This window comes from Rhipicephalus microplus, unplaced genomic scaffold (assembly GCF_043290135.1).
Source record: "Rhipicephalus microplus isolate Deutch F79 unplaced genomic scaffold, USDA_Rmic scaffold_13, whole genome shotgun sequence".
NCBI classification, from domain to species: domain Eukaryota; kingdom Metazoa; phylum Arthropoda; class Arachnida; order Ixodida; family Ixodidae; genus Rhipicephalus; species Rhipicephalus microplus.
The window spans coordinates 38,837,761-38,853,674 of NW_027464586.1; the positions used below are offsets into that span (position 1 = coordinate 38,837,761).

Sequence of the window (15,914 nt, forward strand, 5' to 3'; positions counted from 1 at the left end):
ACCCCAAGGTGTTTTCAGCCCTGGAGCAAAAAACAAAGGATATGGATGAGTTCAGTCTCCATGGGGGCCTTGTTTTTGATGAACTGAAACTATCCGAGAATATTGCAGTGAAAGCGTGTGGAGAATTGAGTGGCTTTGTAGACCTTGGTAACTTCACTGAACCAGAAGACAAGACTTCTCTGAGCGACTACGGACTCATCATAATGTTTCAGCCTTTCCAAGGTGGGTGGTTTCTGTTAATTATACTCTATTAATGCCACGTGTGGCTTACAAAGAACAAGAATTTGGTTTCTGTCCACTTTTTAATTTCGCATATGTGAAAAAAAGAGCCTTACTTTGTCCAAAACACTGCAATAATTGCTTCGTCTTCTTTACAGGCGGATGGACCCAAATACTTGGCGTGTTTTCTTCTAAAGGCAACGTGAAGGTGCCTCTACTTTCAAAATTACTTCTTGAAGCGACGATACTTGCCGAAAAATCAGGTATTCGTGTTTATTATTGGACAAGCGACGGTGCGCCATGGAACAGAAGTCTTTGGAAGCTGCTTGGAATAAAGGGTAAGTTGCCTCATTCTGTACATCTTTGCAAAACAATGTTTTTCTTGCCTGCATTAGCTTAAATAATTTTCTTACTGGTTGCAGCGTCATCAGTGGAAATCATATGCAAGGCTCCCCATCCTGTTGATTCTGCAAGACACCTACACATGATTTCTGACTTTCCACACCTTGTTAAGTGCGTGCAGAATGCCTTTGTTTCCAAAGGATTACAGATCCCACAAGGCCACGTCCATGTCAGTCCTATCAAGGGGGCTTGGAAAAATGACAGAGAAGCCATCACACTGAAAGTGATGCCTCATATAACACAAGCACATGTCGAGCCAAATGCTTTTGAAAAAAATGCGCGTAAACCTGGCATACCAGCTGTTCAGCGAGGAGGTCCTGAAAGGACTCTTTTTCTGCAAGAGTGATCTGCAGGAAAAGTTCCGTATAGTCGAGCCTACAGAGCACTTTGTAAGGCTTATGGAGAAGTTGATTTTCATCATGTCGTCGCGAACACCACTCAGAGGTCTTCGATCAGACTCAAAAAGTGCAGAGTTCTTGGAAGAGTTCATTATTTTTTTGAAGCGAATGGGAGGAGCATGCAGCAAAGCATGGTGGTGGTTTTCTGAGTGCAGGGACTGCCCTGGGACTTCGTGTAACACTGAAAACTACGCTGTCTCTTTTGGATTATGCCACTTCTAAGCTTCAATATAAGTACTTGCTTACTGCGAACCTCAGTCAGGACAAAGTAGAGAACGTCTTTGGGATTGTTCGTCAGTCATTCGGATGTAATGATCATCCGACTCCAGGACAGTTCTTGATCATTATTAATAACCTCAGCTTCTAGAGCTTAGCAAGACCACTCAGGGGTGGAAATTCTCAGCCTGAGCTGATCACTGCACTCTTGGAGCCGTCTGACGCATCTACGCAAGAAGCTGGTAAAATCAGAACTCTCGTGGACAGAAATTTAGATGAAGGAAATTTAGCAGATGCCGCAGATATGATGGAGAAGCACAGCTCCTTGCTTCATCACAAGGACTTTGTAGAAAAGAACAGTGACAGCCGATTAATTTATTATGAAGCTGGTTACGTTGTACGCAAGACCACCAAGAAAATATCGTGTCTCGAGTGTGCATCATCACTATGCATTCTTCCTGTTCAGGCCACGTTGAATAGTAACGCTTCACTAACTCAAGCATTTGATCATGGTGGCTTGCTTTACCCATCGAAACCACTTGAACGCATTGTGACAGAACTTGAGAACGCACTTACTGTTTTTTTCAGCCGCAACCAGCTGCATGCTGAAAGCATGACCTGTTTTCTTAGCTTTATCCAAGGCAATGAACTCAAGATGGTTGGCTGCCATGTTCACGGCCGGGAAGTGACAGCAAACATCATCAAATTCTATGCTCTCACGAGGCTGCATTTTCTCGCCAAAGCCTCCAACAAATCTAGAAATTTGCAGAGGCAAAAGCAAAAGCTTCTGAAGATGAGGCGGTGCCAGTGAGTGTCGAGTCAAGTTCAGTGTTTCAGTTTCGTGTTGTGAAAAGTTATACAATAAACTGTAAAGATGTTGCATGTGCTGATTTCTGACCTGCTGTGTTCTTTCAATATTACTTTGATGCTGTTAATGTGCTGTCTTCAGCAAAAACGTGGGGGACTAATGGTACGCGGTTTGCAGACCAGGCGCCGTAACGTTTTGCCCAGTTTCACTTTAAGCTGTTTACTTAGGTTGTCGACAATCTGGGCGCTTTCGTAATTAGTGCCGCGGCAACGCCGAGGGCGCTTTCATTTTGAGACACTATAAAAAAGCGTAGGTACAAGGCAGGGTACCTATTTCGCGCAGCAAGATCGAGAACTTCAATCGCGAAAAGCGTTCTAGCCTCTGTAGTGTCAGCATCGTCCCGGCCGCGCCTTTAAAGGAGGCGTGCTGGTATTTCACTCAGCCGCAAAGCGGCGTGCAAGTCGCTACCGTGATCGGTCGAGGGCGCTCGCCTGCCGCTAGCGCGGCACTTTTAGTCGCTTGCTCGTGTTCTTGCAACGTTCAACGTCTGCGTTTTGCCTATTTGGACTTGTTCGGGATCAATACGTGTCAATGTGATCATGCCACAGTGATGGGTAAACATCAAAGACACTGCTTTTCACCTGAACGCAATGCGAGATATGTTTCGTCCCGCAAACAAGGGAAGAAAGCGTCTCTCTTCTCTGCTCCCGCCGACGATGAACGGCGCAAGGCCTGGAAGCGTGCAATTCCTCGCGCTGACAAACCACCTGAAATTAAGTGCGTTGTGTGCGAAGCTCATTTCGACGAAAGATTTATTGTTCATAGCTACAAGCATGTTATCAACGGGTTCTTAGTAACTTGTGAAACAAATGGCAGCATATCCACAGAGTGTATGATGGAGAGTGGGGCGAAGCATCCGTCCGTTCATGCGTGCATCTGTGTGGCCGCCCGTGCGTCCATCCGCACGTTCATCTGTGCGTCCGTCCCTGCGTTCGTCCATGCATCCGTCCGTGTAGCCATCCGTGCATCCGTCCATGCATCTGTCTGTGTGCCCGTTCGTCCACCTATTCAACACTCCAAGTACCGCCATCTCGCATCTTTTCATCATATATTCCTCATATATAAGCACCGCCATCCAGCGGACATTCCAAGGACTGAACGAGAGGAGGCACACGCACACTTTCTTACGGCTTGCGCTTTGTGTCTACTTCCCACCCTTAACCACCTCGAGTTCATGGTATATACTAGTTCACAGTATTCATGGCACTGCGGCCCAACGCTCACTAAACCTTTCTAAAACGAAGGAGGTTACGCCCAGCGAGTATAACGTAGCAACCCTTTCTTGTCAGATAGGGCTCAATGTACATTCCAATGGCTGCTAAGGGGGAATGAGAGACAGGAGAATTCGGCTTTTAGTTAACGCACACGCTGCGAATTTTTTATTGTTCAACAACGCACAGAAGAAATCTCCCACCCGCACCACCTTGGAGGTCAAAATGTAAGACTGGTTACGCACTACGACTACGAGGGAGGAACGGGTGTCGAACCTTTGTCGGGCCTCCCTGACTTGTACGCCGGGAGGCAGGCCGCGTCTGTTTGGCGCCGAACGGTGGCCCCCTTGCCAGGGCGCGAGTTTACAAAGACGAGCGGATAGAGTCCCCTACAATGCACCGTGGCCCAGCGCTCTTGGAGGCTATGCATTTCTGTGTCCTCGCGCTGTCGCTCCCCGCACTTTCGCATAGCGTTGCCGGAGGCTTGCTGCTGCAGCTAGCGGGGGGTCGCGCTCGCGGAAGGAAGCCCTGCCAAGGCATGTGGCCCTGCGCCGAGTTTGAGTTGGATACTCGCGAAGAAATCGTGTGCGCCCACCTGTCGCCTCTTGCAACCGAAAGCCGACTCGTTCATGACGCAAGTGGGCACTGGAACGATGTGATCAAGAAAAGGAAAACCCTCTACGATTGACATCTCGCAATTTTTTATGTTTCAAGCGGTGCGCGCGCTTTGCATCGCCGCTGCTAAAGTGAGCTAGAAGTTCACTTTACCGCTGCGCTCCTCGCTCTGCCCAAAGTTTTGCCGGCCTGTTATCAACGATGTAAGTTTGGATGTTTACTAAGTTGTATGCTATGAACACAAAACAACGCGATGACGTACTTGTTACAAGCCTTGCCTCGTCGCTGGTGAGAAAGGGGGTTTCGGAAAAATCACACTCCGCTACGTCGCGGTCGTCACTTCAGGGTTAATTAGCTTTACCTGATGCTCAGCACTGACTTCTAAGCTACGCATTATGAATAGGGAACATGCCATGCAACACGAAGACCTTCCAAACGCCATTGTGCTGCTTAAAACAAGTAAAGCTTCCGGCCTCGCCCGTTCGTATATTCAACGCCTCCTTGGTATATTACACGGACAAGATAATACGCCATCATTAAGGCAAAAGAACGCCGCTGCTTAAATATTGCCTATCAGCGCAAGTAAGGTTCGAACAAAAACAAAATTTTTTTCTGGTGCGTCCTGCAGAAAAAAGCGCCCATGTTTTCTCTTCGTTTTGGGCGCTTCAGTGCAGCATGCATGTGTAATGCGGTGAAGCTGTGAAGACACGCGCAACGTTATAATATGCGACCGAGCACCCCGACATGATATTTTTCTCTTTTTTTTTCTGCAACCCGCCCTTGTCCAACAAGCAGTCATGCAAACTTGATGGCAAGTAAAAAAAAAAAACATACCTGGTTACAAGTGCCACATAGTCGTCACATGAAATTGAAATAAAAGCAGGAGTGCAGACTATGCATAGAGATACACTGGAGGATGTTCTAAAGCATAGAGCATGCTCAGAATGAAACATAGGGAACTTTGATGCTAGTGTTTGTGGCAGCTGCAACGCACAGCACTTCAGCTAGCATGGCAGGGATGGGTAGTACACGAATGTGTCTAATGTTCGTTCTTTTAGCTCCGTGTGGCCTGAATTCGCTTTGCCACAAGACAAAGTTTAGCAAAAGTTTAAAATCAATGCATAGCTATAAACACAACCACAAGTGCATGGGAAGCCTGCAAACACGAAAGCTAGGCAAATCTGTGAAGTATCCATCATTCCCATGGCAACTGAACGACTGCAGTGCCAGAGTTACTTTTAGGAAACTATGAGATTATAAAAGTCACCCAGGATCTTGTAAGTACACCTTATTTTATTTTTGAACCATTTAAAAACAATGCTTTGCTGGGGTGAAATGCCATTCAAAGTATCACAGGATCATTGCTTGCTTAGACCCCTCATCATTTAACCTTGCATAGGTGAGAGCCAGTCCTTACGCATGTACCTGTTCAAATAAACATCCGTGCATATGACTGCCTGATTTCTGCAAGGATTATAAGATGCAATAAGACTTCACAATTCAATAGTATACACTTTAGAAACAGATATTAAATTCAATGCAGCAAATAGTTCAACTGCCTCTTGCAACACAGCATATGCCAGGTAGAAAATGCTGCAAAGGCAAATATATTCTGGAAATTGTTTTGCAAAGCCTTCACAGGCATGGTGGCAAATATATCGGTTAATGCCAGCAATGCCTATTTTCTGCGAAGCTCTGAAAGCTCTTGCACGAGTTGTCTAAAATGCCTATACACTTCTTCAGCCAATGAACTTAGCGTTTCACTGCAATGTAATGTTAAAATCAGAGGAAATAGTAAACCGGCTCTAAGATTTATAAGCTGTTGTAAAAAGGAGAAGCAATATATTTCTTAATTTTGAAGAAGCATTCTGAAAAAAGGTAGACCAACTGAGGCTGCCACAAGTGGCCTTGAAAATGTAAAAATATTTGCCAACGAAAGCTGCTGGTCAAATGTGGAGGCCACGCATTTCAGTCAGCTGTACACATCGATGCTAAGTCTTTGTAATGCTATGAAAATATTCATAATAGCACCTATAGACACAATATAGTACACCCAGTTTATTATGTCTTTTGGCATTGAGGATAAAAGATAGCTTATTCCTTTGCATACATTTCTAATATTTTTGCCGTTATGAAGATTAGAAGCTTGACGACTGCTCGCATACTAGTTTATGTTTCTCAAAGAGATGTGGACATCTATAAATTCAGAAGCCCCAAAATATAAATTTCGACAAGTGCGAGGATATACAAATGCAGAGCTGTGAAATGTTATGCTCACACCTCTTATTTAATCTCTATATGAAGTTTCGATCCAGCAAGGCATTATACAAGTATCGATGTTCATGTGCCTCATGACTGGTATGTGTCTTTGCACAAGTTTTTCACTGCCATTCAGGGTTGTTGCAAGTATTGTACTGAGCATCTGTTCCTCTCTCCCCCTAAAATATCCCTGGTGACAGCACTGTTGCCAGCACCATAGATGAAGCAATGCAGGCAGTGACTACAGTGCCAAATGCATGAAACACGTCGACATTGAGGTCTCGTCATACAAACTAGCTAATCTCAAACTTTGGGAATGATTGGGCTACGGCCCAAGTGGTGCAAGGGTTTGTTGAGAGAAGTAAAAAGTAATTGAAGTGAACTACTCTCTTAGCCCCTTCAGATACCACCTATGAAGAACTGTATGTACTTGTGTGAAACTGACATTTCAAGGCACTCGATATTCTATTGCAACAAAAATAGCGGCATAACACGAGGTGCGTTCAAAAAGAAACCGAACTTGTGCTTTGCTGTAGTCTTTGACTTTGTTTCTCGGCCACAGATATGGCCAAACAAAAAATTTCATCTTGGAAATGCCGCCTGCTGCCTTAGTCCATATCACAACTATGCGACATCTGGTGGAGGTGGTTTCTTTCATGTTCTGGGCGCCCCCATCAAGCCATGAACCCAGCTCCAGTGCCAAAAAGATACCCGACGCCAACTTTGAGCCTGACATCATCAACTTCTTCAAACATTAATCTTTTTAGATTACTGCATAATTTTCAATAAAATATCTATTGGTAATGGCAGTTCATTCCTCCGATCTTACCTAATCTTTTTTAGATTACTGCATAATTTTCAAGAAAGTAAGTAGTGGCAATGGCAGTTCAATTCTCTAATCTTACCTCAACACTGTAGCAGCTTGGTGCAGCACATGGCAAATAGATTTAAACATGCGTAAATGTAAGCAAATGTGCGTAAAAAGATATGCAGACATCTTCTTAACGTACTAGGTAAATGTCCTCATATAAATAGTCAGCTCATACAAGTTAGGCTACATACATTGCAACTTCTCAAAACTACGATATACACTAAAACTACTCCTATATGAAACATTATTACGTCCCAAACTTGAATATGCCTCTTCTATGCGAGACCCTTGCCACAATAACTTGATTCACTTGTTTGTACAAAATAACTCCATCCGCTTGAAACGTTCTCACTGTAATTGCATTGCTGGTATAACTTAAGTGAAATCCAGCCGAAGCCTTGCTTCTTTTGCAACCCCTTGGAAAATATCCTATTTGGCTTCATTTCACGAATTATTCTGCCATACCACCCTGCATGACCAACTAATCCTGAATCCTCAGTACATATCCCATTGCAGTGACCTTGTCATAAGGTTGGCATCGCATTATGCAACTCTCAGTGTTTTCATCTTGTACATTAAAACCAACTACCTGAAGACATGTCACTATTAGTAATTGTTTTCTAATAAACTTTATTCAGTATTCTGTAATTATCCAAAATAGACTAATATTCTATATTATTCTGTATTTACAGGCTGCATTATGTATTGTGTTTGTTGTCCTTGCACAGTTAACATTGTATAATGATGAGTATATTCTTTGTTTAATAACTATAACTTTTCATGCTGCATTTTCCTTGTCTACTTTGTACCAGTCCCCTCTATTAATGCCGTAAGGATTTTGAGAGTAAATAAAATAAAAATAAATATGCAACTGTATGCTGCAAAACGAAGTTAAATGAAGAGATTAGAAAGTCAATATATTTTGATGTTTCTTAGCCCTTACAAATACAAATAGAAAAATCAAGTGGTGTACACAATTGTGTACATAGCGTGTCAAACGGTTGACATTCGCGCAGCATTCCTTGCAAGCACTGAAAGCCGATGCTATAGTCCTTTTTATGCCAACTTAGTCGGATTTCAGGGATTGGCACTCCTTTAATAAGCGGAGTTCACTTGTTTGGAAATAAACAAAACTAACTTCATGCTTCAAAAACTAACATTTTTCAGACTTGCTCTTGTAATTGTTATAGTTCATTTATAATTTTAGTGAAGTAAAAGGTTAAATTGTGATAGCTTTGTGTTAGTAACAACAACAAAGCATTCAGAAATACTACACAAAGGCAGCTGCTGTCCCTATCACAGTACATGTCCGCAATGAGGAGAACGTTAGTATACCTTGTGTAGCACATGTGAGAAAAAGACTTGACAGGTTTTCACACAACCAATGTTTTCTTTATTTTCTGTCCCCCTCGCCTCAGTATTGCTGCTGCATCGCACGTGATCACGCGCATCCTCTTCTTCCATCACGACGAAATCCCCTCACTCTTGGTGGCACTACAGCCCAGTGGCATTCAAGCCCTTAGCACCGAGGTTCACACTGTTTTTGGTGGCCAGCCTGCAAGTAGAAAAGATACCAAAGTGTTTTTAAGTACCGAGTTCTGTGACCTGCTTTCAAGTCAATTTTTATTCTAGTTTCTCAGAACTTTGCAAGAAAATGTGAGGAAATGGAAACAGTCAGCAATCCTAGATGTATCAGAACTATAGTACAAGTCAAAAAGAAGGCAGGAAATTGAACACACAGAGAAGCACACAAGCAGCACAATAAAGAGGACCCCAAGACATAATGCATACAACACTATGAGAAGTGCATTGTCGATGACAGATTTTGATCACTAAGCTTACCAGATATATTTTTGGCAAGCAGCACACCTATAGGGTACTGCGCATGGAGATGCATGTCAACTGTGGGCACACAGTATTGAGTTAACATGGCTCACATTTGTCTATGCTTCATGGGCATGTAGGACTGCCTTGTGGGGGTGCGTGGCAACGGATGACGGAGCTTGTGCACTGAGAAGCAACAAAGGTGGCTCAATAAAGAATGAAAGCACCATTTGCAAAAAAAAAGAGAGTTCAATTATTTTGTATTAACGGCGTGTTACTATTATGTCCTTATTGTACCAATCTCATGAAAATGAACATTGGTGATTTTATTATTTACAAGTAAGCAAATACACAAGTGAAATAAAAACTGTCTGTTTGCATCATTTTTCACACACCCCATGGGCATCGGGAGGCTAGACGAGACCCTCTGAAGCTTCTGGTGGGCAGGGTACAATGACGATAAACCTATTCTAGCTTTATTTAGTGCTCATAAGTATGTAGGATGACTGCCAATTGGGCGTGTTGGTAAAGGTTCATGATGAAACAAGCGCAAACAAGTGCTGTGTCCTCTCCGAGTCTGGGCTCATAAGTAATTCAGTCATTCAAACGCAAGCTCTGAAGGCCAGAAGGCAAAGCAGCACCCCAAGTAAGTCTTTCACTTTCAAGTGACTATGATATTCCTCCACCGCTTTGCTGTTTTGTATCGTAATAAAAAGCATACGTCTAAAGTGTCCAACATTCCAACGGTTTCTCTGGCAAGTGTGTAGAAATCCTGAGAAAAAAATTTTTTTATTCTGCGTTCAGTCTTCTTCCATCAGAGTGATGAACGCCCAGAACGATGGCTGGTGGACGTGATCACAATGGTGTGAAAGTCTAAAACTTAAACCGTGTGCAGTTTTGCAAGGCCTTCACAAATAATACTACATACACCATACTGGTCGTATAAAGCATGGAAATTGTCAGATAATGTATTACCGAAGTTTCTCCATCTTTGTTTAGTTAGCCTCAAAAACCACCACAGTTGAGGGGAAGAGTTTGTTCCAGCAACACTGGTACGCCAGCATTGTAAAACGAACTGTAGTGGTTTTACTCGTGCCAAGTGTGCATGCAACTAAAACAAACATGAAATGTCCTTCACAAAACAGCAGAAGGTCCCCGCTGTCTTGCAGTTGTGTTTAGGTGTTCTGCGTTGCATACGGGATGAGAGCCAGCATGGGCAACATGATTAAGCGAAACGTGATAGCAAAATGTTCTCCAATGTAGAACTTTGGTAAGTACTGTTGTGTACTTTAAGCACAAAGGCTCGCGCAACATTACTAGATGACACTGGACGCACGGGCAAGGTTTGAAAATTTACTGAAGTCAGTTGTGCCAATACTTGCAGAAGACATTTTTGTTGTTGTTGTTGAGAGCGGCGCCAGACGCAGCACTCGCTTTTTTCCGCCGTAGGCAAGCACGCGATCGTCTCGCCGGCAGTGCCACGGTGCCTCTTTGAACACGTGATAAAACAAGCAAAAATACTCTCTTGTGCAGTCTAAAGTTGCCTCAAGTGTATGAAATGCAATTTCAAGTTAAACATGTTTGTTTTTAAGCAAAATCAGCCTACTTGCGAGCATTTCTGTGTGGATAAATAGAACCACATCGCTTCTGGGTGGTGCCAGCAGTTGCTTTGTAGGTTTTCAACATCAAAATTACTCCTTTTATATTGCTACATGCCAGTGCTACATGACAATGCGGTAGATGTTTTCGCGATGGCCGCCCCTTCTGAACCCCACGCTCCACATCAGTCTGCCACTTGCTCCGACAGCGCTATTACTTCGATGATCGCTTCCAACTTAACACCGCAGCAGACTGATGAGCTCCACCGGGTTCTGCTGTCCTACATCGACGTATTTGACATCAGCGGCCGTCCGTTGGGGAAAGCTACCGGTATGAGCCACCGCATAAACACTGGTAATGAGCATCCTATTCATAGGCGCCCATATCGGGTGTCGGCGGCCGAGCGTCACATCATCCAAAGTGAGGTCGACAAAATGCTCGCCAAGGACATCATTGAGCCATCTTGCAGTCCTTGGGCTTCTCCTGTAGTGCTAGTCCGCAAGAAAGACGGTGCATGGCGTTTCTTTGTGGATTATCGACACCTAAACAAAATTACCAAAAAAGACGTCTACCCTCTGCCACGAATAGATGATGCGCTTGATTGCCTCTATGGGTCCCACTATTTTTCCTCCATAGACCTTCGTTCCGGCTACTGGCAGATAGAGGTAGATGAAATGGACCGTGAAAAGACGGCATTCATCACCCCCGATGGCCTATATCAGTTCAAGGTCATGCCCTTCGGCCTTTGTAACGCTCCAGCCACCTTCGAACGAATGATGGACTCCCTGCTCAGAGGATTCAAATGGTCCACATGTTTGTGCTACTTGGACGACGTCATCGTCTTTTCACCAACGTTTGAAACTCACATAGAGCGCCTCTCAGCCATCCTGGGAATCTTCCGTCGCGCTGGCCTGCAGCTCAACTCGTCCAAATGTCACTTTGGACGCCATCAAATCACAGTGCTTGGCCATTTAGTAGACGCCAACGGTGTACAACCAGACCCGGCAAAAATCAGCGCCGTCAAAAACTTTCCTGTACCACGATCTGCGAAGGATGTACGCAGCTTTATCGGACTATGCTCCTACTTCCGACGCTTCGTGAAAAATTTTGCGCACATAGCGAGGCCGCTTACGCAGCTCCTCAAGAAAGAAGTCCCGTTTTCATGGGGCTCCGAAGAGGCTTCTGCGTTCTCGACTCTCGTCGCTCTTCTCACTACCCCTCCGATTCTGGCACACTTCAACCCTGCTGCCCCTACGGAAATCCGTACAGATGCAAGTGGGCATGGCATTGGTGCAGTGCTGGCTCAGAAACAACATGGCCATGATTGCGTTATTGCATATGCCAGCCGCCTCCTATCCGCCCCTGAACGTAACTATTCGATAACAGAGCGTGAGTGCTTGGCTCTTGTATGGGCGGTAGCGAAATTTCGACCTTATCTATACGGACGCCCATTTTCGGTAGTTACCGACCACCACGCACTCTGCTGGCTGAACTCTCTGAAAGATCCATCAGGCCGCCTTGGTCGCTGGGCTTTGCGCCTGCAAGAGTTTTCCTATTCGGTGGTCTACAAATCTGGCCACCTACACCGTGATGCCGATTGCCTCTCCCGGTACCCTGTCGACGATCCTGAGGACACTGACGAGCCCACGGAGAACTCTATCTTGTCAGTGTCCGACTTCCTTAATATTGGGGAAGAACAGAAGCGTGATCCAGAGCTGCTTGATATCATCAGCCGTATGGAATCCTCCACAAATGATGCTTCCGTCCGCTACTTTGTCATTCAAAAGGGTGTGCTATACCGTCGCAATTTCCGACTAGACGGGCCCGACCTTCTCATTGTTGTGCCTAAGCATTTGCGCCGCTGTGTTCTCACCGAACTTCACGACGCTCCCACGGCTGGACACCTTGGCGTATCCCGCACGTACGAGCGCGTCCGGCGCCGTTTTTTCTGGCCAGGCCTTGCTCGTTCGGTACGCCGATACGTCGCCACATGTGACCTATGCCAACGTCGTAAGACACCATCGCTGCTACCCGCTGGCCATCTTCAACCAATTGACATACCCGCGGAACCATTTTACCGTGTTGGGTTAGACCTGCTTGGTCCTTTTCCCACATCAACATTGGGAAACAAATGGATAGCCGTTATCACAGACTACGCTACACGCTACGCTATTACGCGAGCTCTACCGACCAGCTGTGCAACCGACGTCGCTGACTTCTTGTTACGGGACGTTATATTGATTCACGGTGCGCCGAGACAGCTTCTCACAGACCGTGGCCGTACATTTTTATCCCAAGTCATCGCCGACATTCTGCGTTCTTGTTCGACGCAACACACACTGACAACCGCTTACCACCCTCAAACAAACGGCCTTACGGAACGATTTAACCGCACTTTAACAAATATGCTCGCTATGTACGTGTCGCCCGACCACCGAGACTGGGACCTTGCCTTACCCTACGCAACTTTCGCGTATAATTCATCCCGTCACGACACAGCGGGCTTTTCGCCGTTCTACTTATTGTACGGAAGAGAGCCGACTTTACCACTGGACACAGTCATCTCAGCTCACACCTCGTCCACCAGCGAGTATGCCCGCGACGCGATTGCGCGAGCCGATCATGCCCGTCAGCTCGCTCGCGCTCGGCTGATGGCGTCGCAAACCAACCAATGCCGTCGGTACGATGCGGAACATAGAGACGTACATTTCGCTCCCGGTACCCTCGTTTTACTCTGGTCCCCTCATCGTCGGCTGGGCCTATCCGAAAAACTTCTGTCTCATTACACGGGACCCTATCGTATATTGCGTCAAGTAACACCTGTCACCTACGAGATCAGCCCCATCTGCCCATCATCATCTACTATGCGGCCCAGTGATATCGTACACGTCTCGCGGATCAAGCCCTACAATAATGCGTCAGATAACGACCTTTAAAGCACCGGGACGGTGCCTCCGCCGCCGGGGGTCATGCTACATGCCAGTGCATGGAGCTGAAGAAGACGAAGCAGATAGACTGGCACGAGCTAATCTGTGTGGCTGGCGCTGCTCGCCTAACCGTCTGTAAATACATCGGTGACTACCCCTCTGAGTCAGTCTCCTTCACGTAACAATATGGTACAAAAACATGCTCATTGGTGCTGATGAGATTAACAATCTTCTCATTTTCACCGCAATGAGCAAAAAGTTCTGTGCAGTAGACAGTCCCTCTAAAAAAACTGTACCTGAACATTACAGCTTCATTGCACTAGAAATGCTGGAAATTGATTACAAATGTCGAGCCCTCCTCACAGCGAATTCCGAATATGCATGAAACCTGACAAGACAGCTTGTATATGCTTGGTAATCTTCAGTTCTACCATTAAACATTTGATTGAAAAACATAGGCCTCCAACAGTCCGCCCTGTCAGAAAACATTTATGGGATTTTTGGGCCACAACTTCTTTCACGCACCTGTCCAAAACAGCCAGAGAAGCAAGAACTGCAAGGTTTAGTGATGGGCAAATAGTTATGTGAGGTTGAAAAAGTAGTAATTTGATTGAATCATTTAAAATCAAGCATTTTTATTATGATCCAATAACCTTAAGAATTTTACGAATAAGAACTAGGCTTGTACGAATATCACATGCGCTTGTGTAATTTCCTCGCCTCTTAACAGTGTCCTTTTCTGCTCTTATACCAGGAATGTCTCTTTCTTGTAGATATCAGCGAACTCACTTCATTGTCTACTCACTCTAACTCGGATCGAGGCCCTAGTCTCAGAATGAGAGAGTCCAGTTTAACATTTCTGTGAGTGTGCGTCCAAATGAGTCCGTCTCTGGAAAATTTTGGTGATTCTGAGTCCGGGCGAGTCTAAAGTGCAAGATATATTTCCTGAGGGAATCTGAGTTCAATTTTTGTTTGCCAAGCTATGGTCATATCTACACATCTTCAGCATTACTATCTGCTTTACCTAGATCAGCGTTCATACTCGCGACAATGCTCACATATTTCAAAGCAGTGTTTTTTGTATACCATTTGAATATTTATTGATCAGTGGCATGAATTACATGGTGGAAGGCCTTGACCTTTCCCTTACCATTGACAACTAAAGGAAGTTGGTGATGAATATATATTACGCTGTCATCTCTTTCACGAAAAATGACCTTACTGGTTTACGAGCACTCATAACTCGTATTCGAAGACACCATATGAAAAGGTGCCAAGAAAAGCATCGATTACGTGAAATTTCGGTGTTAAAAAGCACTGGCATTGTGGTCGAAAAAGACAGCGAGTCCGAGCGAGTCCCGTTGAACAAATTTTCGTGATAGTGAGTACGGCTCCCAAAAATGTTTGTTGAGTCCGAGTCTGAGCAAGCTCCACAAGTTTTTCCGACTTACGCTTTCTTGGGTTGAAGCAAAGTGGAAGCAAGTTTATATTAAATGTGTGATTTAAATATGACTACATTGCAAGTTGTACACAGTAAAATATTTGTGTTTAAAAGTTTCCTACTTGGCCCATATAACAAGCTTTTAAACTTAATAGGGCCCTCCAACACTTCGAAAAGTGCACTGTTGTAGCCAAACACCCTCAGCAGCTAACACGAGAGATTATGGAGGCCAATAAAATGCAAATGATGGGTGATCGATGTATCAGCCTGCCTTCGCTTGCTCAGACTAAAAAAGAAAGCGAGTTTCTGGTTTTGACACAATTGATTATGAACTTGTGCTGAGCTGTGGCGTTGTAACCATATAATGAGATAATGATTGTCTTGCTGTGATGCAGTACATTGCGCGGTGGTGTTCCGTCATGAGTATATATTTCCAGCATTTTCGTTAATGAAATTTCAGTTGAAGTCAGCGCTCTTTCTGTCCTTGTCTCTTCTTCTGTAGTTACGTCGTAACTACTCGTAGTCTTGCGCTGTACAAATATGTTGATTCCCTATCACTAACTAGCCCAAGCATCTGTCTTATCAAGTTACGAAATAAAAACACTGTATACCCAAAATTTCCAAAACAAAGAAAATTCAGAATGTACACTTTGAGAATAGAGATGACGCAAGAACAGTACAAAAAATTTATAAATGATGCATATGATGGTTCTATTCAAATAGACAAAGAAAATTGGAAGCGAGGTGCGACCTCATTGCTCGTGCTGTGCGGTATAAATCATTGCTTGATTTTTTTTTTCTGGTAACACACATGAACTCGGTTTTCTCAATGAATTTTTGTTCTTATTGCGATAAGAGCCCACAAGTGTTTTAATATAGATGGATGATATGATTTGATCCCACTATAAATACAAATGTCCAATGAACTTCGCTGCTTAAAACTAACAGGGTTGCAGGCTCTATAACCTAATTCAGTCTTGAAAGGTCGCTTCACGGCATTGCGAATATCCCCAAAGTGGTTCGTTTCACCGCCCAGAGAACCTATTCGGCAGTGAAACCACCTT

General features: G+C 44.6%; 1 long non-coding RNA gene across 1 annotated transcript; it reads left to right on the top strand.

Annotated features, from left to right (window-relative positions):
* Positions 1 to 456: 456 nt before the first annotated feature.
* Positions 457 to 2,125, top strand: LOC142783980 (uncharacterized). The gene is made up of 2 exons (XR_012888548.1): positions 457 to 557; positions 642 to 2,125. It is a non-coding gene; the product is annotated as an uncharacterized LOC142783980 (long non-coding RNA).
* The last annotated feature ends 13,789 nt before the right edge of the window (positions 2,126 to 15,914 follow it).